Here is a 26,610-nt window from a genome sequence, read left to right as displayed (position 1 = left end):
AACAACTGATACATGTTGTAACATAAAAGAACCTTAAAAACCTCATGCTAAATGAAAGAAGCCACACCTAAAGGACTACATATTGTATGATTCCATTTGTATGGCATTACCAAAAAAGACAAATTTATAGAAATGGGAAATAGATCAGTGTTTGCCTGGGGATAGGAACAAGAATGTGGATTGACTACAAGTGGGTACAAGAGAATTTTTGAGATGATGGAAATTATGTAAAGCTGCATTATAATTATGGTTGTGCAACTCAAAAATCATTGACTCTCACATTTACAAGGGGTAAATTTTATGGTGTGTAGATTATACCTCAAAATATATGATTAAAAATAAAAGAACTAAAGCCTACCAGAATTCAATCGTCCTGCTCTGTATCTCCTTCCAATTGTGTGTTGACTCATTTGCCTTCACCAGTTCTTACCTTCGACTTCCATCCATACTCTCATCTCTGGAGTTCATTGCCTTCCACCTTGTCCCTGTATCCCAGATGGAAGGCACTGCTTCTTCTGTTGCTCATAAGTGGTTCCACAGGCCAGTCAAGGTCTTATAACCTCTTGAACTCTGTTTATTATTCTGTACCATCTCCTTCAGAAGATGTTCACAAATGTCCAGAAGACTTCGGTTGACTGTGCTCCTCTGGCTCTGGGCTGTTGATTTTTCCCATAGCTCCTCTATCTCCCTTCGTATGACCAATTTGTAAAACTCAGCCTCTCCTGCTTTCAATATGCTTGAAACCCCATTTACGTAAAGCATTGATGAGTGTGGAGTATATTTTATTCTAGACAACGTGTGGAGCCAAGGAAGCAAGGAATAGAGTAGAGTAATTTACACTGAAAACAACATTAGATATTCTTAACATGCCTTAAGCCCTCTCAGGGAATTTTCCCAAGTCCTTCACTCTACATTGTTTCAACTCCATACCCTCTCTTCTTTCTTCATACCATCTTTCTCTACTCATTCCTCAATACCCCGCGCTGCCCCCCCAAAAAATTCCTCTTCTTTTTCGTAAAGATTGGTTTAGCTATTTTCTTTGAGGCCTTGTCCTTTTCGCTCCAAGTGGTTTATCATGACATTAGCAGACCATGGAATCAGCCAGGTTTCTAAATTGAAAGTTACGAAAAATAAAAACAAAAAGAAGACTCCAAATGATTTAAGCAAAGACCTTTTTTGAAAGACATTGGGCTGCTCAAAGAATTGCCAACAAGACTATAGAATAGAATCACACTGAGAAGATAAGCAAGAATATAGGTCGGCTGTGCAGGACACCCACACCCTGGAATTAGATTAGTGAAGACCCTGCATCTGTCACCATTGAATCCAGGACACTGAAGTCCACACTAACGATTCTGCCACCTTGTCTCTAGAAACAAATGCCACTGCACTCCTCCAGTGCTGTTTTAAGAATTCTCCACCAGCACTTTTTCTTAGCCGCAAAGTCTGGAAGGAGTGTTTTTGATTGGTTAGGCCCAGGACATGTGCCTGCTTCCTAGCCACAAAAGAGATTGGGAAAATGTGTAATTGGCTTTTTCAGCTTTTATAGTGAAAGACAGTCTCTTCTTTTCACCAAAATCCATACCATCAAAAAGTCTCCAAACATAGGAAGAGAATTCAGATACTAAAGTAAGGGCAGAAAACTTTTTCCTTCTTTCTTTCTAGGTTCTTTGGCTGGTCTAATAGTTAAATTCACATGAGATTAGTAGGAGAAAAACAAATTTTATAGGTACAGGAGCCTCAAAGACATGAGACCCAAAGACTATCAGGTAATGCAGGCTTATGTGCCAACCTGAGCCAAGGAGAAATGGGTAGAGATCCGGGGCTGCAAAGCAGAGGAAGACAATTCACGGGAAGATGAGAAGAGCAAACGTTTGGTAAATGAATATTTGCTATGCCATGAAGATAAGTCTTTCTGAAAAAAGTTATCTGTGGTGTTAGCTGTCTTCTGGCACAAGCCCTCTCTCTAAATTTGTTTGAGCAGTGAGGAGGAAGGTAAACAGCTCTTCTTGCGTTGGTTGGGTCTTGATTGTCTTCAGCTCAAAATCATCCACATTCCAATGTGGCAAATTGGGGTCACATGTTCTGCTCCCCTTGACTAACAAGTCCCAAAATAGAAAAAAAAAATAGCCTTTAGGACTAATTTGAATAATTATCTAGGTAAATGTGTATCCCCCTGTGCTCAACAAAACGATTCAGAAATCCTGAACTCACTGATTTTCTTAGCAGTTTCTGTCTTGTTGTGTGAGGATCTTAGCTTGTGAAGAAGAAAAGTTGGCAGTTTGGCGCGAGGAGTAGGAAATGAATGGCATTCCCCAATGCTTTGCATTTTTATGAACATTATGGCTCTCGAAACTTATATCTCCTCTGCATAACTATGTCCAGTGTGGCCCAGACAATCACTGAACAGCCCACACCTCCCTCCACCCTATGAAGTAATCACCGTGGTATAAAAATGCTTACCATATCCTGCAAGCTACTATTTAAAGGAACTTTGATGCCAAACCCTTCTGTAAAGGGAAGAATATAATTGTAGTGGAAATATCACAATTACCATGAAATTTTACATATTGGATGTTAAGTTAGAACTCGCCTAACAATATCAAGCCATCGTTATAAATATACATTTCTCATGACATTTTCTGGGACTCTGTGTGACCCCAGAGGGCTTCTGGTTAAAATAAAGTAGAAATGTCAAATGCAAGGAGCCAAGTTATATTTTATTACTCAGCTCATTCTTAGCTTCTAATAAAAGCCTGTAGCTTACTCTCATGACCTCTATCTGTTCATTGGATATTCATTTTAAATGTCTAAAAGCCAGAGAGAACATGTAGTTGGGGGTCCATGTTGAAGCCCACACCCAGTCCTCCAAGGCAGAGCATGACTCTAGAAGCCTTCATGGCCAGGGTAGCCTGCACAGTGTGTTACTTTTGGCCTATCTATATATGTGGGTTAAAAAAAAATGTATTTTAAATTAAAACAAATACACAAAACCAAAATAAATGTATAGCTTGAATACATTATTATAAGATGAACATTTTCATAATTACCATCCAGGTCAAGAAATAGAACTTTGCAAATTACCCCAACATTCCCTTCCTTGTGCCACTTTCCAGACGCAACCCCACTCCCCCCCCCAAAAAAGTATTTAGATTCTGACTTTGTCAGTAAACAATTCATTGTTTTTTCTTTATAGTTTTATCACTCAAGTGTGTATCTCTAGTGACTATAGTCTTGTCCATTTTAAAAAGTCGACATGTATTTTAAGGCACTACAAGTCGTTCTCCATCCCTTTCTTTAACATTTTATCTGTTAAAGAATCCGAATCACCTGACCTGCATTTCCTACTGTCTGGGTTTTACCGATTGCTCATTGAGGCCATTCAACACGTTCCACTGTCCCCTGTATTTCCTGCAAATGAGCAACTGGGTCCGGAGGCCTGATCAGACTCAGATCTGACCCCTTTGGCCAGACCAAAGCAGTAGGCAACGAATGGCTTGTTTTTTCTTTTATGATGCTATTGCTGCTCGATGCCTATATTCAATCATTTGTTACAGGATATAAATGGCGAAATTCCAATTTAATCATTTCCTTTTTATATATTAGTTGGAATAATTCTATAAAGATACACGTCCTTCATAGTTCTTATAGAAAAGGCACGATAAATACTTGATCTGTCCTCTTGTCCTCTTTCTTTATGAGATTTCAAGATAATGAACTGGTTCCCTATCCTCTTCCCAAGCTGACCAATTATCTACATACATATTTATATATAATTATCATATGTTATATGTATTATAATATAATTATAATATTTACTTTAGATATTTATAAATCTGTTTATAAAATAAAAATAAATACATTTATTTTATAAGTATAAATATAGAAATTGTATGATATATTATAATATATTACATATAATATATTGTAATATAATACATACTAAAATAATATATTTATATGATTAATATATATAAATTATATATAATATATAAATTAATATAAATATGTAAATATGATTGTGAACATAATATTTAATATACATGATGGAATTTAATCCATTTCAATTATTAAACTTATTAAAGTTCAAATGAACTTATCTTTGGCCACTGTAAGCTCTTTAAGTTGGCTCCTGGATCCTTTAACGTGATTCTAGTGCTCTTTGATAACCTGTTTGCCATCTTGTATGACAAAATATTCCAGACTTATCTTGTACATTTCCAGTCTTGCATCTGAAATCTGGACTTCTCAAGAAGCCCTGATTCCTTCTAGTGGGAAACAGTATTTCAAGACCATGGTTTGTGTACTAGAGATGCTCATTGCCACTTAGGTTGGTCATTATTTCTAGGCCTTTTCAGTGGATCGACCTAGAAAATACATATACTATACAGATATTGATACTTTCAATTCAAATTTATAACTACTGAGTTTTATCTAATCTCTCCTATTATATCTGAGTATCCTGGTTTCTTGAGGATACAAATAATAAGATTAGAATTTCCCAGAATTAATTATTTGCTTTATCTCTCATTACCCACTCAATAGTCTCAGAAAAACAATGCAAATATACCACCACTATTTTTATTACTGAAAGTAATTAGAAAAAAATCTGCATATGTTCTCCTCATTGTCTCTAAATTTTTGTAGCTGTACTGTAACTATGTTTTCATATTATATAGTCATTGCATGCTATCCTGTCTCCCTTAACCTCCATTCAGTCCTAATTTTTATAAGTAGCTCTGCATTTGAAGCTCACCATCAGTCTTCAATATCAATGTTTCTGATGATTTTGCTTATCTGAAACTCATTACCTAGTTAATTCCTCAAGAAGAGCTCATAGGGAAAATAATCCTCAAGTTTGTCCGTGTTTATAACAGTTACCTGTGCCCTTTGTACATAGAAGTCAGTTTTTCTGAGTATAAAACTCTTTAATTATATTTTCTTTCCTTAAGTATCTTAAAAATGTCACTTCATTTTCTTCTAGCATAAAGCATTGATGTCGGAAAGTCTGATGATAACCTAATATTTCTTTTCCTTGTAAACTATTTCTTCATTTTGGCTAATTGCCCAGATAATTTTCTTCTGCTTTAATTTTATTTTTCCTGCTTAAAGTGCAGTAATTTTACCAGAATATGTCTTGCTATTGGTGGTTCAGCTCAATTTTTCAGGTACACTGCGTGCTTGTATTCTTTCGATATATAGGTTCAGCTCTTTCATTATAATTATTTCAGAAATGTCTCCTTAAATTATAATTTCTAACATTGGCTTTGTCCCCTTTGGTTTTCTTTTTCAGGGACCCCTATTGCTACATATGGGATATTCCATTCTTCTGTTCAACATTTTAATTTTCTCTCAAATTCCTTTATCTCTTTTTTCACTTCTCTTTGATTCTTAAAAATTTCCACCTTTTTACCTTTTGTTATTCTTACGACATTACTATATATATTTACTCTTGTGATTTTGCAGTTTTAATCTTCATTTCTGAAATACCTTTTTTTCCCTTCTTATTTCTTCCTGTGATTTGTCATCTAATTTCTGAAGTATTTATTATTTTCTCATTTATGTCGATGATGTCACTTTCTTAATGTCTTTTAGCTTATTTTTGTTACATTGTTTTAGCTCATTAGGTTACAGTTTTGATTTGTTTTGTGGGCATATCTTTCTAGCATACTTCCGCTGTCTGTAACAAAATTATTGTGTACCTTTGTTGCTGTCTGTAACAAAATTATTGTGTACCTTTGTTGCTGTCTGTAACAAAATTATTGTGTACCTTTTTCTCTTTGTTATTATCAAGATTTTGTGTAGATTTCACCATCAATATTTTTCTGAGGTTTATTTTTATGTGAACATAATTTTCCTGAACTCTGTGAAAGAGGTCTGCTTTAGGGTAGCTTTTCTAACTTCCCAGAGCTCCCTCTTTGGTTGTTTTGAGGTAGTATTAAAGAATATGGCAGCTCGCCTTTTGAGATTTCCTGGCTCTCGTTCCCTACCCATTTTTACAGGGACCTTCTCTTTCTTTTTGATTCTATGATCTCTATTCTACTTAATTTTGATCACACGCCAGCAGTTTCTCATCAGTATATGGACCCTGGGATAGGGATGCCTAGCTGGTCAATTTGAGTGTTTATAGGGTCTGACTGCCCCATCTTTCAGATTCTACCACAGACCCTTTGTACTCATTCACTAGTAGACTGGGCAGAGCCCTTCTAGTTTCAGATTCTTCCCTACCCCATGCTCTCCAGTGAGCATCTGTTGGCTCTTTGGGGATCCTCCTTCTCTCAGGTGCATCAGAAACCTCACTGCTCGCTCGCTTCCACATAGATGCTGAGATCATACAGGGCTGAGGGTTGTCAACGGTTTGTCTCCACCTGCTTGTATTTTAGGTTTCATGGAGATGTGTTATCATCTAGTTTGCTGTAAACGTCCACAGTTTAGGAGGGAGTAGTCTTTAGTTGTTCTGTTCGTTTTTATGCTGGGAATTGGTGAAATTCAGAAACCATGTTGCCTTCATCAATTCTATGTACAAGTATTTTTTGTTTGTTTGTTTGCTTATTTTTTTTTTTTTTGAACTGCCAACTATTTTCCATTAAAACTCAGATTTTTTACTTATCTTGAGAAGTTCTAATGTCTGGTTACACTGTCTCACATTCTCATGTGGCAACAATTGGCTGGAACTATGTAGCAACATCTCCCACTAGACGGACACGAGCTCTTCTGCTTGCTATGGCCCCAGCACCTCCATTGTTTCACCGACCACTTGACTTATTTACACCATCTTTCTGGCCCTTCATCTACAGAAAGCATCCACATTGTGACTCTTGTTCTGGAATCAGTGACAGGAAGTAGGGATTATCCAGGAGCCCTTTATCTCCTTACCCAGGGTTTTGGGCTAATGTCCCCCCACTTCTTTGCTCCACTCTGAAGCCTGGGGTGCCCTGCCCTTGATGGCTGTGCCCCTGCCTGATTTTTTTCCTGGAATCCCCTCAGACTTTTGGGTTTCTACCTTCATAGGCCTCTTCTGTCCAGTTCCTGGTTCCAAAAAAAACACTTAGAAATGATAAGGTTGCCTGTGGATACAGTTTATAAGAGAAGGCCCAGAGGCCCATCTGAGAGTCCTAAAGGTTGATGGCATGGAGGTCAGTTTTAGTAAGATGTAGGCAGCAGACAGGAGGAAGAGACCAGCTAGGGGCCAGGGTTTCAGGGGTCCAGGCAATAGAAGAGAAAGCAAATCAAAGTCCTGGTTCTGGAGATGGGTCTGGAGCAAACATTAGGCTAGGACAATGGAGGGAAAAAGTCATCCACAGTCTGTGAAAAGGAAGATTAGGATCTGGGTATGGAGCAGGGTTAGGTCAAGGATATATATGGCAGATGGTGAACTCTGCCCACTGCATCCTTTTCTATACAACCTGGTGCTCAACTTAAAGTGGTGCTACTCACCAGATACCTTTGGGCCACCCTTATGCCACAGATCCCAGGAAAATATTTAGACCTATAAGGAGCTGCTTACAATTCCCTGAGAACTCTCAGTCTCCTATACCTGTATGTTGTACCTGTTTCTTCTCTTGTATTGCTTTCCCTCTATCGTTGCCCAGGAAACAAAACACCTCAACTCTCACCTCCTCCAAAGACCTTTTAGGCCAAGTGCAGTGCCTCATCTATGCTCTCACAGGCCTCCTGACTGATGCACTCATCACACTGTATTATCTGTTACTTATTTATCTCTCCTAAGCTAAAAGCTCCTTGAGAACAAGAAAGTCTTACTAAATGCTGTATCTCCTACAGATAGCATGTTACAGGTGTTCAAAAATGTCCATAAATGCTTTTGAAATCATATATATCGTTCAATTATATACAAATCAGTACTAGTGACCATTCATAGTCAAAAGAGAGCAGCCAACTCACCCCGACATGCAGTACTGAGAGAGGCTGGGCAATTCACAACATATGATGATCCCGTCTGCATCCTTCACCCGCTACGACTCCCTTTATAATTGTTTTAATTATTTTATTGCAGGTTTCGTCAGAGAGATAGCATAAGGGAGAACAAAGGGACAGGCCTCCTGAGTTATTGTTCAAAGATGGGAACAATGTCCCATTAGCCATGGAAATTCGAGGACACACAAAAGGTTTTCAGAATTAGTTGTCATCATTGCTCATAAGTTTCAAAGGTCACATTCAGAGGCAGAAACGTGGTCTGGATAGAAAACATAATGGCAGGTGGGAGGAAGCAGGAGGGCTGTTTGTCTATGGAGAACTGAGCACCCTACACACCTTCATCCTGAAGGTATAAGACTGCAGGGAGAGTTCATAGGTCAAAGCCATTATCTGTAGAAAGTAGATTTGCCTGCCCGGCAATGGACCTCTCTCTCCCCTCATCTAAGGCCACTTGATCTCCTTCTGTAGTCCTGTGTCCTTTTAGAAATTTAGGGATCCCATGGTCAAAGGCTATGAACACTGAAACGAGTTGACTACAAGACCACGGTGACCCTGAGCTCTAATCCACAGGCTGGGCTTTGGCCTTCTCCTAGGATAGAACCCTCAGCACGAACCGAGTTCTAGCTCTGGAAATTGTGGCAGTGCTATGTACCTGAGCCCTGTTGACCTACCCAGTACTCTAGTCCAGTGGTTCTCAATCTGAGCTGTACATCAGAGTCATCTGGAGTTTTTTAAACCTACTAATGCCTGGACTTTACCTCAGATCAAATGAATCAGAATCGCTGGAGAGGGACTTAAGCATCAATAATTTAAAAACTCCCTAGGAATATTAGTTACCTAATGCTATGCAACAGAGCATTCTAAAACTTAATGATGTAAACAATATACAGGTATTGTCTCCCAGTGTCTGTGGGTTAGGAATCTAGGAGTGGCTTAACTGGGTGGTTCTGGCTCAGGGTCTTTCATGAAGTTGTAGTCAAGATGTTATCTGGGGCTGGAGGTTCTGTATCCAAGACGGTTCTTTCAAATGGCTATTGGTAGGAGGCCTCAGTTATGTGCCACATGGACCTCTCCATAGGGCTGCTTGAGTATCCTTACAACATGGCAGCTGGCTTCCCCTACAGTGAGTAATTTAAGAGAGAACAAGACAGAAGCCACAATGTCTTTCATGACCTAACCTTGGAAGTCACACTCCATCATTTCCACAATATCCTCTTGGCTATCTATTCAGTGTGAGAGGAGCTACATAGAGGCTTATATACCAGGAGATAAGGCTCTTTAGGGACCATTTTGGAAGCTGGCTGTTATACCAGGTATTTGTAACGTGCAGCCAGGGTTGAGAATCATTGCTTCTAGTCCCTTTGGGACTGAGGCCCCACCTTTCTCTTGCTCAGTTTAAAGTTTGACCCTCTCTGGGGCATTTCCCTTTTAATAGAGGTAAAGCTTTTAGGTGCTATCAGGAAGAGGGTGGGGAGCGGAAGGATGGGGAGACTTTCAGGTCTCTCAAACATGTACCACACATTACTACTTACAAAGCCCTTTTACATTCTTCTCTCATATGATTCTGAAGCAGGCAAGACCTATTATTGTTTATTCTCTTCACACAACAGCCACAGTGGTTTCAGGCTTTTTAACTATAATGAATACTTTTGTACGTAATTCTTTGTTCTGCTAGCAGATTATGCCCATGGGATTTTGTAGGATGAAAATAGTTTTTCAAATCTTTTTTCCCCTATATGGAGATCCAAGTATTTTTTTGTTTTGTTTTCTCTTATTTTCTTTCCAAGTTTTGTTGTTGTTTTCTCCTATTATTTTATTTTTAGCACATGAATCCAATCATCTTAGTCCTGTTCAAAATTGAGCAGTGACTTCCCAACAATCATGGAGTAAAGTCCCAAGTCCTTCTCATGGCTGACGGGCTCCTGCATGATGTGCCTCTCTTTTACCCCTCACCCCCCGCTTCATCTTACTCCACTTTGCTTCTTGTTCACTGCATTCAGGCCACACAGGCTTAACTTTGGCACCTAAAACATATTACTCTGTTCCCCTCCTAAGGGCCTTTGCACAAGCTCTTTCTCCAAGTCTGACTCAGATACCTTGAACTTCTTCAGGATTCAACTGCCAGTTGCTTCCTCAAATAAGTCTTCTCCAGGTCATTTATCGCAGTGTGTAACAGTGCACTCATTTGTGGGATGGCTTGTTTACTGCCACTAGACTGGAAGCTCCATGAGGGCAGAGATCAGGTATTTTTCTCTATGGCCTGGCCCCCAACACCTAACACAGCACTTGACAGAAAGTAGGTGCTTGCTAAATAAATATTTGTGAATAGAAAAGCAAAACCCAAGAGACGTTTAGAGGAATGCCCAAGGCCACCCAGGCAGGTAGGAGGATACCTACCCGGGGGCTGAAGGTAAATATGCTAAATTCAAAATCCCACTCCATACCTGGAGTCCATCTTGTCCCTAGAATTTCATCCTGTGGAGAATTGTGTATACCACCTGCTCTAAAACTGGTCCCAAGGACTCCCTGCCAATGGAGCAGTCAGGTTTTTGTGGCAGTCAAAGTGTTAACCCCTCAACAGAAAGTAATGGTAGCCTTTGGCTGGGCTCTTGTGCTTTCCTGGGGAGGGCTTTTATCAAGGTAGACCTTAATCTTTCCACCTCAGGCCTCTCATTCTGAGCATCCATGTCTCTTGAAACGGCCCTGTGAGTTTCCATTTGGCCTTTGGGGATGCTGCCAGCCAGCCTGTCCATAAAGGTGAAGTACACTGGCTATAATTGCTTAATGATCCCCAAACGGTTGAGCTGTTTGTTCCTGCAACCTGTGTTCCTGCTGCTCTCAGGGGGTGTCTGGCAGAAGTGAGGAACAGCTCAATGACAGCCTCCATGAGCCTTCAGTGCCCCGGGCACTGGGCCAGGTGCTGTGTGCTGCTGGGGTGGCAGTTGAGGATGCTGGGAACAAATAAAGAAAAGGGAAGTCAGAGCCCTTATCCTCGATTAGCTCCCTCCAGTTCCCAAATCCCTGTCCTGCACCTTCTACCTCCCAAACCACCTTTGTTGGTACCACACCTGACTCTGTCTCTTAGAGGCAGACGAGGGTCCAAGTCCTCTACCCAAAAGAATATGCCCTTCCTGGGAGTCACTGCATACCTTTTTTGCTGCTGCAGAACCCATCAGCAGTTAGAAGTTAATGGCGGACATGAACATGACAGACCCACCCAGGAAGCATAGACAGATTTCTACTTAAGCCTCATGGCACCTAAGCCCAGAAGAAAGTTCTAACCATCCACCTCTGCATATGTGTGCATGTGCATGTGCACACACACTTACTCACAGACTCAGGCTCACTCAGGCTGAATTGCCTTTACCCTGAGCATCTCTCACCCACAGGAGGTGGGCTGCATTGCCAGATTAATCCCCAGGAACCTCATCAGAACATTATGCAATCTCAGGTTCTAATCCAGGTCCCTCCTTGGCAGGTTATTTGTGATTTTCCCCCATCCCTCTGTCTGATCAGGCTTCCTTGCCCTCCATCTCTCCAGGTCTATATCCTACTCATCCTTCAAGACTCAAATTTTGCCTCCTCCATGAAGCCCCCTCATTCCTGTGACTGGAAGTTATCTCTCTCTCCTCTGAATATCCACAGCAATTTGGCTCCACCTCCTCCATGACTCTTGAAACCAACTATCTGCTTTCTAATCATGTCATTTTTTGCACATATTTTTGACAACTCCTTTCCCCCAAGTATTTTATAAGTTTCTCTGATACATACCTGCCTGTGTGTACTCTCCAGAGACAACGTGAATTAATAGAAGGATCACTGGCTTTGAGGTCTGACAGAACTGAGTTGGTTCCCTCTTCATCCTCCTCCTTCCTTTCTTCCTTCCATAAGTATTTCTCAAACTCTCTATGTGCCAGGTTCCATGCTGCACTCTAGCAAGACAGTATACAAAAGATATGCTGCCTCTGCCCTGATGGAGTTTACCACCGAATGGAATGCTAATTCTCAACCTTTTAATTACTGGCTATGTGAATTGGGAAAGTTGTTAAATACCAAAGAGACTCAGTTTCCTTATCTACAATATTGAGTTTTATAATAATTATCTCTTAGATGTGTGATAATCATTAAATAGAGTAATTTACATAAAATATCTAACGCTAAATACATGCTCAATAAATGCATGTTTCTTCTTCATATTCCTCACTTACAGGGAACTCTCAAACATAATAGAGAGTATTTGTTGAAAAAGAGAGAGAAAGGATGAGAAGAAGGAAGGAAAGGAGGGAGAACATAATGAAAGTTTGTCTGAGCACTGTCTGGATTGCTAGCATTCACCCTGCCCCTTTTACTTTTCTGTGTGAATTTTAAAAGGGGAGACTGGGTGCAGCCTAAGAGAACCAGCTCTAGATAAGGACACCAGCTTCCTCAGGTTACCCCATGTGCAAATCCAGTCACAGAACTGGGGTGAGGAGCTTTTCCATGGGATAATTACACATTTAAAACAAAAACAAAACGATCTCCAGTGGTTTGTAAGGTCCCTAAAAGCTATTGACTCCAGGTTTCCCACTGAACTTCTGCCCTTTATATTTATAACCCTCTAGTTCCTCTCCTTCCTGACTTTCCAGACAGTGGTGCAGACGAAAGGATCATTTATAACAGCTTTTCTGATGGCTGGACATTATTTAATTACAACTTCTGGCAGCCACATGCTATTTAAAGTTCCAGATGGCAGGAGGAGAAATGGAGAAACTTACAACTCTTGGGAGGCGGGGAAAGGGGAACCGGGGTGGGCGGCAGCCAGGACAGACTCTCAGGTCCCTTGCTCTGACCTTTGGCATTGGCATCTCTGTGGGAAAGGTGGAGATGATGTCATTTTCCCAAGGCATATCCTGGGGGAAAGAGTGTTGCAGAACCAGCAGCAACAAACAGAATAAAATTGTCATTTATACAGATAAGCCACCCATATTTTACAGAGCAGGAAACTGAGGCACAGAAGAAGAGAAAGGACTTGTCCAAAGCCATATCGTAACTGGTGCAATTCTGAGGAAGTTGTTTAAGTATTCTGGGCCTTACTGCTGCCCTTGTATGAGTAAAACCTGTCCTGCTTAGTTTTCCACGTAGCAGCCACACACCTACCACTGTTATCTTGGAGGATTGAACTGCATGTGCTGTTCTAGGTGTGAACAGGGGCATAATCATGTATGCCAACATTGGGTCATCTGGTCAACTCCAGGAGAGGCATTGGTTTTCCATTTAGCTGCTGCAGCCACAGTTTGCTGGACTTTAGGTAACTACAGTCGAGATAAGGAAATAGGTCTCCCCAATAATGAGGCAAGGGTTAAATAAGGCAGATCTACCGTAGGGTACTATACTCCAAAGAAGAAGGAGCAAAAGGCCAAGTAGGACTATAAAGAGGAATAAGTAGGATTGCGATGATAGTAAATTGAAGGCTATCATCATGATTATTATTATGACTATTCACATGTTGCCCTTATGATATGTCCATGAAATATATTTGATTTACGTGATTTTACAGGTGAGAAAGGGAAGCTGAGAAAAATTAATTACGCTCTGAAGTTGTCCAGTCACTAGTGGACCAGGATCCAGTCCCAACTCTATCTGATTCCAGGGCTTATCTTCTTTCCACCATATTAGTATTTTTTCAACTCTAGCTGCACATTAGAAATCCCCAGTGAGCATTTTAAACATACAAAGGCCCAGGCCTTACTGTAGACCAATTAAATCACAATCTCTTAAGGTCAAGTCCTAGAATTAGTATTTTTGTAATGAATCCGATACGTAGCCATGATTGATAGCACCCTGTAGAATAGCACCATGCTAGTGAGAGCCCCTACCAGTGTGATATCAGAAGTGTGACCCGCTCTCAGTGCAGCTAAAATTATCCTACATGACTGTGGCCGGTTTCTGCGTGGTGGCTAGGGCTAAGCACCACTCTGATGACATCTGCACCCTCCTGCCTGTAGTCTCAATTCCTGCCACCATCCCAAAAGGTCATCACCCAAGCCAACCAACTGACCAGTCTGCTAATATTAACAGCCTTTAACAGCAGGCTGATATTATCCTTGTAGGTTGAGTTTCTCAGGAAGTAAACTCTGGGATGGAGATTAGCATGCAGGAAGTTTATTAGGGCATGCCCTGGAGATCAACACCTATGGAAGGGAAAGGAAGGTCAGGTCCTTCAGTGCTGAAGGGGCATCTGGGTGGCATGTCACAGCAGCCACATTAGCTTTTAGCAGTGGGATGGATTTGTGTGGGAGCTGAAGAAGGATCCTTCTCTCTAGCTCTCCAGAGAGTTAGAATGACTCTAGCGGAGTCTAGCATGGAGCTGCCTTGAAAAAAGTTTTTATTTACCTCACTCTACAATAGCGTTACAACCCTCCTGCCCCTCTGGGAGCTTCACTCAATTTTCCTCAGGGGCTCAGCTAAAAACAGTGTGAGGAGTTTGGCAAAATAGCACTCCCAGTGACCTTCAGCAAAAGTCTGTATCAGGCTGGCACACTGACTCTCTCTCTCCCAGGGTAGCTCTGGGCGGGAGGGGAGGGGGGTTACAGGAGCCATTTTTCCCCGCTTCTCTCCACCCAGATTTACTGTGTCTAGGAGTCTGTGACCAGTTTCCAACATGTTGTCATCGCTTCCCCCTCAGTAACCAAGATAGAAGTTTCCTGTTCTTGCAGGGTTCACAGGGAAATGGGGCAGGTGGGGGCGAGGGGGCGAGAAAAAATGGATACTTGCAATGAAATTGCCCTATTGCCATTGAAATGGCATGCATATGGAGACAGCTGCTGTGTCGGGGGAGAAGTGATTTATCTCTTTCTGGAGACAGGGCAGATATGATGGGGAAGAGCATTTCATGGGGATGACTCGGCAAAGGGCGAGGCCCCAAACCTGCAGAGTGTTAGTAAGCACTGTGAGCTCCTCAAGCTTTACCTGGGTGTTGCAGGTGTGGGTTAGGGGACTCGGGAGAGAAGATTGGAAAGATAGGCAAGGGCCAAAAATGGAAGTCCCTATGGGCATGCCAAGGAATTTAGACTTTGCCCTGAAGGTAAGTAAAGGCTCCCCACTGAAAAGCTTTCTTCAGCATGGGTTGTCACATTTTTTTAAATATATGACATAATAAAGAAGAGTCTCTGTCCTGTTGTCACTAATCCATCTTCCACTCCCCAGCCTCACTTTTGTCTTCTGCTGCTCTGATTTCTCTTTGTCTATCTCAAATTGGGTATAAATAAATAAACCCACTTTGCTCCACCAATACCTCTCCAACATTGATGGTTGTCGGGTCTTCTTCACTGATTCGCAGGCACGTAGACTGTCATGCTGGAAGAGTCCTGGGAAATCATCTGCTAACCTTCGTCCTCCAGTCCCACTTTAAGGAGAAAGGCTCTGACTCTTTAAGAGCAGAAATGACTTGCCCAAGTGCACACACACCACCGAGGACATGGTGGGACTAGCATGTTTTTCTTTTCCACATATCAGGTCAACTCATTCTGTTCCTGTTCCAGGAAGAAAGGTCGATCCTGAACAAAACTGTGCAGTTGGGAATTTTGTCTTCCAAGCCCTCTCCCTAAAATCTCTTCTGACTCTGCTTTTTCCTCACTGTTGAGATCCTTTCATATACTCCTCAGCACAGAGAAACTTCCTGGAACTCTACCCACCTCTGCTCTTTTTGAAAAAAGTCTCTGCTTTTCTTTATAACCTCTCATTCCATCAAAATTATGTGGTTCCATCTTCTTTATTATATTAGTGATTTCCAAGGAAAAGGAGAAATTTCACTAAACTAAGAACTAGAAGATAATGTCCCAAATCTGCCACTTCTTCTGACATTGTGCAAACACCTTAATTTCCTCATGAGTAGTCGAGGTCCATTTTAAATCTCTTTAATTTCCTTTTACCTCTGATATTCTGGGATTCTAATTTATCCAGTGGCATGCTGGAGCCGGCTCTTTCAGGTTTAAGAGAGTCCATTAAGTGTGTTGCTTCCCAACTCCTGTTCTGTACTGGTAGCTTGAAATCAGCCATGATGGGAGTATTTACATCGTGGAAATTGACAAATGCTAAAATCCAGTCCTTTTTTGTGAAGAGGAGCTGGTTTACTAGCACCCCTACTGAATAATGAATCCATCCCCTCATATCTCGATCAAAAGCAAGTGTCTGCATTCTCACAAAGACTCTTGAAAGCAAACAATACCTTAACCCAAAAGAAAGTATTTCTGATAGTACAGCAAGCAGAGCAGGAGGTGTACTTAAGGTGACACAGTATGGTTTTTCGTTGCCCATTTCATATCTTTGGTTCATGTTCTCTCCACCTGGAATTCGGTACCCCATGCATTCATCTTCAGGTCTCATAATTCTACTATCAATACTTTACCAGCCAGTTATATAAAATCTCTAGTTTCCTAGTTAAGATTAAATTTTCCCTCCAACTTGTAGAATAACTACATGAACACATTTTTCTCCCCACCCGTACAGTAGGTTCCCTGAAAGCATAAACTGTATCTCTTTTATTTCCTCCCCCAATTGGGATAGCACAGTATCCTGCAAACAATGAGTGTTCGATAAATATCTGAGTCATGAGAAGCACAGGATTTGGCAGATGTGCAGAAGACATATGCTTCCTTTTTATTATAAACTATTTTTCTTGGAAATAGAAGATAAGCTTATGATAATGAACTTAAATGATGCAAAACTGTATAGAAAGAAAAGCAGTCCTCCCCCTTTCCTATTCATTATTCTCTCACCACCACTCCCAACCAAAAGTAAGTATATTTCCAGTTTTTTTTATCCTTCCAGAAATAATCTACACATACACAAGCACATATGCCTGTGAAGAGACTTTTTATTTTGCACAAATGGAAGCACACTGTTCTGTAAGGTTTCTTTCTTAATGTGTCTCAAACACAGTTCCATCTCAGCAGAACTAGATCAACCTCATTCCTCTTCAAGGCTGTGTGCTAGTCCATCATATAGATGCCTGCTGATGGCTAGGTCTTGGATATTTCCAAGAATGTGGCAATATATCCACATACATACATCTTTGCCCACATATACAAATATATCAGTAGGAAAACAAAACCTAAAAATAGAATTTGACTCAAAGAGCAGGCATGTTTTTAACTTTGATAGATATTGCTACATTTTCTTCTAAATGCATAGAACCTTGAATGCTGTTCTCTCTCTAAGTCTTTATCTACTTCTTCATTTTTACCCATTGCTCACTTCCACCTTTTTTGGCATTAGAAACTGTTGTCATTATTTTAACCATCATTCCACCAAGTAACCAGAAGGTGACAGAGCCAACCAGCTTTGTGCTACCACAGCACAAAACACTCATCCCTCCAGTGAACAAGTGCCTCACCTCAGCAGGCGAACCTGTTGACATTATTTCTTTGAGCACACCCAATTCAGTCTTTCTGAGCTGCTTTCCATCATTGCTCATAGATTAATAACCAAGATAGGGAGGAGACTCAGCACAGTTACCACTCATCTTAGCCACTCCCTCCAGGGCAAGGAGGAGAGAGACCAATGGCTGCAAGCAGTGCCTCCCCAATTCTCTTGCAGGCAAGGCACCGGCCCCCTCTGTCTCTGATGTCTCCTCCTTTTTTACATCTTTATTTTCTAAGGTAGGTGCCTGGTTTAGTTCTAGATGTCACATTTCAAGAGCCAGGAATTCCTGAATCCTACCCTCCTGACATCCCTCTGCACTGTGGGGTTTCAAACTAGAGAGTTACTCCCAAAGAAGAAGAATAGCAAGATAAACAAGGAACATTGTTTTCAGAGCTGGGAGAGTTCCCAGTTCCCCTGACATAGGACTTCTGTAGTTAGTCATGCCTAAGTGTTCTCTTTCATTCTCATTCTCTCTCTCTCTCTCTCTCTCTCTCTCTCTCTCTCTCACACACACACACACACACACACACACACACACACTCGTGCCAGTAATTTTTATTCTAAAATGGCTGAGTCAGCAAAGTAGGCATGACCTGGCTGTAGGCACAGAAGAGGTAGACCAGAGGAACATGGTTGAGCCTGCTCAGAGAAGTCTAGCCCTGCCTGTTCTCTTTACTGCCTAGTGGCTGGACTGCCAAGGGGAGACCACACAATAGTGTGAACTCTTCATCCACAGTGGCCCTATCCTCTAGTCAAACATGGCCCAGTGAGTATTCTGGACTCTGAACTGTCAACTCTCCCTTCTTGGGTGTAAGTTAGAAAGGGAATGAGCAGAGGGAGAGAAATGTTGGCATGGACATGGGCGGGCCCCATTCTCAGCAACCATCATGGTGAAGGAATTTGAAAGTGTATCTTTTGAGGTCAATGCTCCTGATTTCACTAGACTTACTTATCTCTGTATACCCCATGCCTAGCATGAAAGATCTCACCGAGGACACTTAGCCTGGAGGAGAGGAGCCTCAAAGAGGACAGGTTACTTTCTCTGCAGAAGGCCATTAAGGAGAAGAGGGAATGGATGGATTCTGTGAGTTTCTAAGGCTAATTTTGACCAAGTGAATAGAAGCAACAGAGAGACAGATGTCCATTGAACATATGCAATCCTTTCAACAGGCAGATTATTTCAAATAGGGAATCATCTGCCTTGGGAAGTCATGATTTCCCCATCACTGGAAGCATTCAAATATAGGGGGAAATGTTCTGGCAGGGATTCAAAGACTAGAGGTTTGAGTTGAGTGAATTTTGAGATTTCACAACCCTTGAGAATTAAAGATTAAATGTCCCTTCCAGCCTAGAAAATCATGTTGTATGCCATCAAACACCCTACCTTTTTAGCACCCTTCTCAAGCCTGAGTGTATTCGAGGTCTATCTGTGGCAGCTAGAGTAATTGCATGGTCCAATAGAGAGCTATTCTCCATCTAAGGAATATTCATTCTCCAAATAGAGACCTGAAATATTTTTTTTTCTCTTTCTTTCCTCCCTTTTGCAAAGCAGAACCGGAGTTGAGCCATTAAGCTGCCTGCTCATTTAGAAGCTTGCTCATTGTCTAGCACAGGCAAGGATACAGCTGTGGTGTATTGGTTAGATCACAAATAAATATTTTATCTCCGGGCTCAGCAGAGGTGGAGAAATGGGCCTTTCAGAGATGAGTGGACTGTGGTGTTTGCTATTGGCAGTGCCGACTATTTAGAGGAGAAGAGGGGCCTGTCATTCATTTGAATCATCAATCTTGAAGCCCGAATCACTCCGAACCCAGGTCCCCTAGAGTCAGAATTTGACAAATGACAAAATAAACTCAGCACGCGCAGATGAATGAGGGGGCCCCCAGCTATTAAAAAGCCATTGCCATCTTCCCGCAACCGCACAGCCGCGCTATCCTCAGCTGCCTGTGTGGGCAAAACCCCCAGCGGGACACACTGACAGGCACCTGCAGTAATTACCAGTTCCTCCCAGGCACCAAAGTCTGGCTTAGTTCCCAACTCCCATCACCCCATGGGAGGCTGTCCTCTAGGAGTCACAAGACCCTCAAAAATTAAAACAGAATAATCAAACAGCAAAGAAGAAAGCCCATGGGAGAAGGTGGAAAAGACTGGCCATGCTAAGAGCTAGTTATTCACTGACAAGAACCCTGGAGTGCAAATGGGAAAAAGAATAAGTGAGCATGTCCACTGCTGTAATGAATGGTCCAGGCTTCATCTATTTGTTCAGTGAGAGGACAACGAGAAAATTAGTGAATCGTGCTTCTGTGAAGATTTTGAAGTCCTGCCTTGCTTTTGGCCTCATAAAATAGGTATGAGTTACCTCCGGAACAACAACATCTCAAAATGCAGGCATAAGTTGGACCAGGGAGCTGGGCTCAATGGCAAATGCAAGGCCGAAGGCATCCGGTCCAGAAATGAACAGTGAGCCCGGAGGTTCTGCCGGATGGAAATGCATGGACTGCTCCCTGCTCTGCTCATTAGCTAGAATTGGACTTAGTCACTGTGGAAATAATTTTCCTTATCTAATGTAGCTTACTCCACAGGGCCCACACAGATTCCAGCTGGAACGGGAAGGAGCACAGTCTTTAAATATCGTGGACTTTTGGTCAGCTCCCTAAATGATGTTCAAACTCAGTGTCGTGGACACAAAATGTGATCAGAATCCTTTCTCTTTTACCCACTTCCCTCTCTCTGATCTGCTATTCTTTACTTAAGTATCTCTCTGTCTCTCCCTCTTTCTCTGTCTCTTGATTCCTGTCTCCGTATTTCCCTCTGGAATGTAATAGGAAGCGTCCCTAAGGGGAGAGTGGGGCCGTATAGGACATCAGTTCCTACCACATTGACTGGCTGCTGTAGACATGAGGTCAGTGGACAATGAGAGGGACTGGGTGATCTTCTACTGAATTAATCCTCTCTCTCTATCTGTGTGTATATATGTGTGTGTGTGCTTTTCTCTCTTTCTCTCTCTCTCTCTCTCTCTCTCTCTCTCTCTGTCTCTCTCTCTGTCTCTCTGTCTCTCTCTCTCTCACACACACACACACACACTCTCTCTCTCACTCTTTCAGAAGAAAAAAAAGATACAAGGACCTTCAAATGAAAGTTATGGAAGGCTATTCCATTTTCTACTCCAAGCCTGTTTTGTTTTAGCTGAGCCCCAGAGAGGATAAGTGACTAAAGTCACAGAATAAATCAGTGCAGTTAAAGGAAAAGCTGAAATTTAACCCCAAGTCCCCAGCGGGTGATCTAAACGCCTTCCATGAGCTGTGGGGGGAATGCTGGGAGCACAAATCAGAATATCCCACCAACGTGCCAGGAGGGCATCAGATCTCAATGTAGCCTGGTTGGAAAACTACATGTCCTGATTGAAAGGATGGAGAGGGAGAAAGATGGACAGTGAAGAGGGTCCAGAGGAGACAAAGAAACACTTTGGAACCTGTTCGATGTCACTGCATATCCAGGAATGTTGTAAGATGTCATTTTGAGGGGAGAGTGGGGCCGTATAGGACGTCAGTGACAGAACCAAATTAAAATTTAAAAGAGAAATGTGTTTGGCATTTCTGGTGTAAATGGACCTTGTTAAGGACCCAGGATTGCTCTCTCAGGTGTCCTGGGAAGATCCTGGAGTGCCTGCCCTCAGATCCTCAATGGCCTCAGGGCATGTGAGCCCCAGGGGCAACTGAGAAAGAGGAGAGCCCCACAAAGCAGACTCACCCCTCCCCAGTGAGGTCCCGGATGAGCTGAGGTGTGAGCATGAAGGAATAATCCCAGCTGAGGGCCTGTTGGATGTCATCCTGCCCAGGACTCCATGCCTCCTCCTCTTCTTCTCCCCTTCCTCCCCCTGCCCATGGGCATTGTCAGCCACTCAACCTAGAAAATCACACCCTTCCTCATCCCTCACATTCAAATTGTCCTTGTGTCCTCTCTTCTCTACCCACTAGATTGTCACAGGACTGATCCCTCCAGTCTCCTGGCCACTACTGATGGTTTAACCTTTTCAACTCCCTCCTCTGCCTCGGACATGGCCCCACAACTAGCTCCCTTTCTTGCATCTTTCTACCTCCAATGTCTTCATTCTAGAAGTATCTGTTGTGTGTACCTTCCACATGCAGAGTCTCAGGCTGGGTGTTGGAGAACTAAGCAGGGGCAGGACTAGGATGGGTGAGTGACATGTCCTGGGAGCAAGATTTTGGAGACAGTCCTATTACACAAGCTCAAGGTCAGCCTGAGAGTGAGGGCCTCCTTAAGAGATGCTGCACCTTCGTCCTCCCCCTTAAACCAAGAGTGAATAAGATGGAGTGGGTTCTGCCTCTGTAGAGCTTACCTGCTAGGGAGAGATGGACAAGAATCAAATGATCAAAATAAACGGGGCCAAGGCTGAGAAGGAATGGGCCAGGCTGTGTACAGCAGGTGGGGCCTGAACCAGTTTGAGAATGGGGGGAATGAAAGGCTTTGCTGAGGAATGACATTTGGGCTACGAGCTGAAGACTGAGTGAGATATAAGGAAGTTGGGGAGGGGTGGGTCAAGGACTGAGGGCAGAAGGCATAGCAGGCACAATCTGCAGCAGAAGGGAGTAGATATGTATGAAGAACCAAACCAAGGGAGTGAGTTTGGCACAAGATGAAGTTAGAGAGGTGAAATAGGGCCAGGCAAGGCTTTAGCTGACTAAGAAGTAATACAGAGTCCAACCCGGAGGCTATCAGAGCAGTCCTAGTGAGAAATGGCTTGAGGGTGGAGGATTGGGGGGTGGCATTCCCACCAGAGTGACAGCTATGGATGGGGAGATATGTGGGTAGCTTGGAGAGATACTTAAAGGGTAAAACTGAGTGGATTCATGCTGCAATTAGGACCAAATTGGGGACATTTAAGAAGGCATGTTGATTGATCCATGGTTACTCATTGGCACTAATGGCTTTAATCAAGGGAGCAGATCTCAATAAAAACAAATGATTAGTCTTTATAATAAAAGTGTCAATGGGCCTTTAATGAAAAAATTTGCTAATTCCTCTTTCCTATTGAAGCATTCAGTCTTGGGTGGGAACATTTGGGATCTTAACCCTGAGTCAGAGCACCTGCTTTGGGGGCTATGTCCCACTTCGCTTGACTTTGAGAACCTCAGAAACACAGAACATCAGGGGACAGCATGACACTCCCTAATTGCATGCCTCCTATGTTCTCTTCTCTGGAGAACCCTGCCCATGAACCCCAACCTCAGAAGCCAAGTGCCTTCAAGAAGCACCGCACAGGGAACAAGTAAGAGAAGAGCAACTTGCCCATAGCATCTTATCTGATACTATGCTGAAGGCAGCAGATGTGTAGGGGCTCTTTATCCACTTCCTTCACCTCTAGTAGCTTTTGGCTGCCTCATCGTCCCCTGGTCCCTCACAGCCTCAATTCTTGGCCTAGTGCCAGCTGCGTAGAACCCATTTTTTAAATCCAAATGTATAGTCTACAGCCATGCTACCCTGAACAAACCCGATCCTGTCTGATCTCAGAAGCTAAGCAGGGTCAGGCCTGGTTAGTATTTGGATGGGAGACCACCTAGGAAGACCAGGTGCTGTAGGCGTAAAAAATAAACAAATAAGGGATTGTAAGCTGACAAGGTCCTTGCAATCTGTGAGGTCAACCAAGGGTTGCCTTGCCTAAAAAACAAACAAACAAACAAATAAATAGATCCAAATTTATGATTCCTTTCAACTTTCTGGATTTGGACCTATCACAGGATACCACCTTCTCTCCATCTCTGCGTTACTCCCCTCATGCTCCCAGAAGCAGCAAAGATGATCTAGGCAGCCTATACTAACCACCCCCTCCCCAGAGATATGGCCCATACCCAGCCCTGAGACCACAGGAAAGAGAACCTTTGCTCCACCTAATGGATATTTCATAGCTTATCCTTACTGAGATTTTAATTCTGACTCTACCTCTTCCTTACTCTCTGACCTTGGGCAAATGATCTGACCTCCCTGTAAAGAAAGATTAATGTTGACCTCGAAGACCATTGTAGTCGAGAAGTGCTTAGCACAGTGCCTGGCCCATAGAGGCTCTCAATAAGTGAGTGCTCCCCTTTTTCCTTCCTCTCTGCAGTTACCATGAGCCACAGTATGGGAGATCGGGATCATCATTACTGGCACCCAGGCTGTCAACAGCATGCCAAGACCCACAAAGGCTGTGGGGTCTGTGCTGCCAGACAGTTGTGTGGGGCTGGGCGGCCACACATGAACTCCTGCTCATTTCTTTTCAGCCTGGGAGAAAGCAGTAGGACCATGGAGGGCTGAAAAGTGGCCCCGCCAAGGCTTGGGCTGACCAAATCAAAAATGACAAGCCTGTTGAGACATCCACCCCAGAGCTTCATTTTATTACTATTTGGCTCCAATCAAGTACAAAAATATAGATTCTCCTTCTGGTTAACTGGCAGGGCTTCTATGTAGCACAATTTGCTAATATGTCAGAATTTCAAATGCACATATCCTTTGACCTAGCAATTCTGCTTCTAGTGATAGAGCCTAAAGAATTGGGGGAAATGTGTATACCAGGATATTTATGGCCTTATTGTCTATACTAGCATAAGGCTGGAACCAATCTAGATGAGGGACTGAATAAATAAATTATGACATAGTTGTATAATGGAATATTATATAACCATAAAAAATAAAAGCATCTTTAAAAAAAGGAAGAAGCAAGAGGAGCCAGTGCCTGAATGCAGCTTAGGGTTTTGTTTGTATTTTATTGAACTTCAAATCAAGTCATGGCACTCACAGGTCTGTGCAAGCCTTAACCAAAGCACCTTAGACAGTAACTCATGATTTTGATCTCCTTTCTATACCTCATCCTAGAGTTGGTGAAGTGGTTTCACTTGTATCTCATTTGACCTGCACAGTGACACTAGTTAAAGTGGACATCGTTAGCCCATTTCACAGGTGAGGAAACTGAGGCTCACAGCAGTCAAGAGACTTGCTCAAAATCATACAATGAGTCTATGGGAAAGCCAGTCCTCAAATCTAGGGCAATAAATGCCAAGGCCCTTTTTCTCCTTCTCTCCTTCTCTTCGTCCTTCTCCTTCCTTACTCTTTTTCTTTCTGATGCCTCCTTGGTTCATAAACCACTGACTCAGAATGAAACTAGTGTGCTTGCTGGCTCTGTGAGCCCTCCAGAGCAAATAGAAGCATGGGTTAGCTCCAGATCTAGAAGAACCCAGAATACCTTCCTCTCCTTTCCTGTCAGCTCCTCTCCCTCCAAAATCAGAAGGATCACTTGGCCAGTGAGGAAGACCTTTGAAAACTCTCATCCAATTACCATTATAATTAACATCAGATTGACATAATGACAGACCAGCTCTGGAAGTCTGGCCCAGCTGCACTGATATTCATTTGGGGACTCACAATTAGAGAAGCTCTTTTTAACCACCTCAAAGTTTTTCTGATCATTTGAGGACAAATGATAACAATCATACAATCCAAACTAAAAACAATAGGGTGGAAAATTGCTATTCTAATGAAGATTCTGAGCAGGATTGCTGTGAGGGCCTCACAGGATAGCCCAGGCCATACTGGCCACCTTGGAGAAAGAACCTATGTTTATTGTGGTCTGTAGAGTCAACTTGATTGTGATCATTCATGTATCATTCATTCATTCACTCATTTTTCACATATCCTTTCACTTATTCTAATGTTACTCATACTTCCATTTTCTTATGCATTTATTGACATTCATTTATTCACTCTTCTATTCTTTCATTTATTCACACACCCATTCATTCGACAAATATTTTATGAACATTTCTGTGCCAGACAGTTTCTATAAGAATCTGCTGTCATCCACTTCAATCCCAGATATCACTGGCTGGATACAAAGGAAATTCCTGCACTTGCAGTGTTTACAAAATGATCCTCAGCCCAAGAAGAACCATGAAGGAAAAAGTACTGACTGAACACCTTTACCTGTTCCACAAAAATGATACAGTAATGTATCAGGCATGGAGCAAGGGAGGGATGTCCAGAGGGCAACCCACGCAGGGAAATGTCTTGACAAAGACAAGGGTCTAAGATTGGCAAAAGGGAGTGATCAATGGAGGAAAGAATGGACATGAAATTCTTGTGATGAAAACAAACACAGACCACAGCCTGATCTGATGGGGATGTGCCAGGAGGCTAGAGGTGAGTAGGAGGCACGGGGAAGGGCTGGTGCTTCCTTAGGGGTCTTGAGTCCCAGTTGAGTGTGTTCCTCAAAAACAGTAGTTTTAAACACTAACCTGCAGAAGCTAACTTAGATTGTTGACGTTTTTCTCAACTCAGAGATGCAAACAGTAAGCTAAAGAATAGGGTTCTCTCAATTAACATTTTCCTTCTCTCATATGTCTCTAAATCATTAGTGTCTCTTATTCATCTAGACCAGGGTCTAGTATGAGAGAATATTCAGTCGAACACAAAATTATGTACTCATTGTTTTGAGTTGCATAGTCCAGAGCTCCGTGGTTTCTGGGCGCTGTAGCCCTTCATCACGTTTGCTTGTAGTTGCTGTATAGGGCAATCTCGTAAGAAATGTCTAGAGCAGCCAGGCTCAGAATACCAGGGCTAAATTCCTCATTACTGACTGTCTCAGGAGGGTACAGTTCCTCAAGTCTGCCTGTGAGAGCCTCCACATCATCATCTTTGAAGCAGACCCTGAAGTTGGTCATTTGCCAATGTCTGTCCATCATCAGTGGTTGTGAACTGTTATGTCCAAGTCATTGTAACTACACAGAACAGATGGGGCTCTGGTAAGTGGTGCTAGAGTAAAGTGCCCTGAGCTGTTTGGATGGGTGCAGGCCGGGCTGAACTGGATGAACTAGGTAGATTTAGACAAGTGGAAACTGGACTTATTTGAATGGAGCCAAACAGTGCTAAAATAGAACAAGCTTGGCCAGAAGGTCACCTACACTGGGCCGGGATCCTGGAGGATCTGTTGTTCATAAAACCCAACTCAATTACATCCCTAAGGTTCATCAGCTGAGGCTCTATGGCCCGTACCCCTCCCCCCAGGCATAAGGCAAATAGTCCAGCTCCCTCGCCACTTCTTCCTCAAAATTCATCTTTCATTAGAGCTTTAGAAAATACTGCCGTCTGCTGAAAACTTTCATCTTCTAGTCATGATTTCATTTGAACTGGATGAGTTAATTCGTGGGGAGATTGGGGTATAGGAGAATGGGAGTACATGACCATGGCTGAGAGAAGGTTGACGCTGACTTTGAGCATCTC

At 42.5% G+C, this 26,610-nt stretch overlaps 1 protein-coding gene and 1 pseudogene across 2 annotated transcripts in view; both read left to right on the top strand.

Moving 5' to 3' along the window:
- The window catches only part of ASIC2 (acid sensing ion channel subunit 2), a 1,014,799-nt gene that overhangs the window by 614,500 nt on the left and 373,689 nt on the right, over positions 1 to 26,610 (top strand). The window lies entirely within an intron of this gene.
- Positions 22,822 to 22,940, top strand: LOC111739533 (annotated as a pseudogene).

The sequence above is a fragment of the Pteropus vampyrus genome, unplaced genomic scaffold (genome assembly GCF_000151845.1).
Source record: "Pteropus vampyrus isolate Shadow unplaced genomic scaffold, Pvam_2.0 Scaffold50, whole genome shotgun sequence".
Taxonomy (NCBI): Eukaryota; Metazoa; Chordata; class Mammalia; order Chiroptera; family Pteropodidae; genus Pteropus; species Pteropus vampyrus.
Note: the sequence above shows the minus strand (reverse complement) of the source record. Positions and strands in the feature narration are given on the sequence as shown.